The sequence below is a fragment of the Lathyrus oleraceus genome, chromosome 5 (genome assembly GCF_024323335.1).
Source record: "Lathyrus oleraceus cultivar Zhongwan6 chromosome 5, CAAS_Psat_ZW6_1.0, whole genome shotgun sequence".
In the NCBI taxonomy this organism is placed as follows: domain Eukaryota; kingdom Viridiplantae; phylum Streptophyta; class Magnoliopsida; order Fabales; family Fabaceae; genus Lathyrus; species Lathyrus oleraceus.
The window spans coordinates 494,345,849-494,347,621 of record NC_066583.1 but is presented as its reverse complement, the minus strand read 5'-3'; the positions used below and the strand labels follow the sequence as shown (position 1 = coordinate 494,347,621).

Here is a 1,773-nt window from a genome sequence, read left to right as displayed (position 1 = left end):
AATGTAGAATTGGCCTATGCGTACAGGAACGTTTTCAAGGATTCCTACAGGATATTTAATGGAACGATCTGCTAGTTGCACAGACATTTTGGTTGGTCTTAATTCTCCCATTTCCAGCTTCTTACATATGGATAAAGGCATAACGCTAATTCCGGCTCCTAAATCGCATAAGGCTTTGTCGATGACATATTTTCCTATGTGACAGGGTATAGAGAAACTACCTGGATCCTTGAGTTTAGGGGGCATGTTTTGGATTATAGCGCTACATTCGGCAGGGAGTGTAACGGTTTCGCTATCCTCAAGTTTCCTCTTATTAGAAAGGATTTCTTTTAAGAATTTAGCATATGAGGGCATCTGCGTAATAGCTTCGGTGAACGGAATTGTAACATTTAATTGTTTAAGGAGATCAACAAATTTTCTGAATTGGCCCGCATCTTTGGTTTTAACAAGCCTTTGAGGGTAAGGTATAGGTGGTTTGTAAGGTGGTGGAGGTACATAAGGTTCCTTCTTTTCTAGGGTTTCCTTATTACTCTCTTCCTTTTCCTTAGGTTCACTTTCCTCAGTTGATTTCTTAGGGTTTTGGTTTTCTATCCTTGGATCAGACGGTCCTTCCACTTCCGTTCCACTTCTTAATATAATTGCATGAGCGTGGCTTCTCGGGTTAGGTTGGGGCTGTCCAGGGAATGTACCAGTTGGGGCAGCAGTAGGTGCTTGTTGTTGAGCTACTTGTGATATTTGTGTTTCCAGCATTTTGTTATGGGTAGCCAAGGCATCTACTTTGCTTGCTAGTTGTTTAAGTTGTTCGCCAGTGTGTATGTTCTGGTTTAAGAAATCTTTATTGGTTTGTTGTTGGGAAGCTATGAAGTTTTCCATCATGATTTCCAAGTTGGATTTCCTAGGGGCGTTATTGTTAGGCATGGATGGGTTCGGTTTCTGATATCCCGGAGGTATAGCTGGGGCTTGATTTGGAGACTGTCCAGGTGCGTACAAAGCATTATTACTCTTATATGAAAAATTTGGATGGTTCTTCCAATTTGAGTTATAAGTGTTCGAGTAGGGGCTTCCTTGAGCATAGTTTACTTGCTTTGCTTGGATTCCTGTCAAGAGTTGACAGTCCGTAGGAGTGTGGCCTTGGATTCCACAGACCTCGCAATTTTGAGTTATAGCAACCACGGCGGCTGGAGGTGATACGTTTAAACTTTCAATTTTCTGGACCAAAGCATCCACTTTTGCGTTAACGTGATCAAGGTTACTTATCTCGTACATGCCAGTTTTCGTTTGAGGTTTTTCCACCGTTGTTTGTTCGGTTCCCCACTGATAGTGGTTTTGGGCCATGCTCTCAATAAGCTGGTAAGCATCAGCATAAGGTTTGTTCATCAATGCACCACCTGCAGCGGCGTCTATTGTTAACCTTGTGTTGTATAAGAGACCATTATAAAATGTATGAATTACTAACCAGTCTTCCAAACCATGGTGTGGGCAAAGTCTCATCATGTCTTTGTATCTTTCCCATGCTTCGAAAAGAGACTCGTTGTCTTTCTGTTTAAATCTGTTTATCTGGGCTCTTAACATAGCTGTTTTGCTTGGCGGAAAGTATCGGGCAAGAAAAACTTTCTTCAACTCGTTCCATGTGGTGACTGAGTTGGAAGGGAGAGATTGAAGCCATCTTCTAGCGCTATCTCTTAATGAGAAAGGAAAAAGACGAAGTCGAATTGCCTCTGAAGTGACACCATTAGCTTTAACAGTATCAGCGTATTGGACAAATACGGATAA

At 41.8% G+C, this 1,773-nt stretch overlaps 1 pseudogene; it reads left to right on the top strand.

Annotated features, from left to right (window-relative positions):
• Window positions 1-1,465: 1,465 nt before the first annotated feature.
• On the top strand, window positions 1,466-1,565 carry LOC127089389 (uncharacterized; annotated as a pseudogene).
• Window positions 1,566-1,773: the final 208 nt, after the last annotated feature.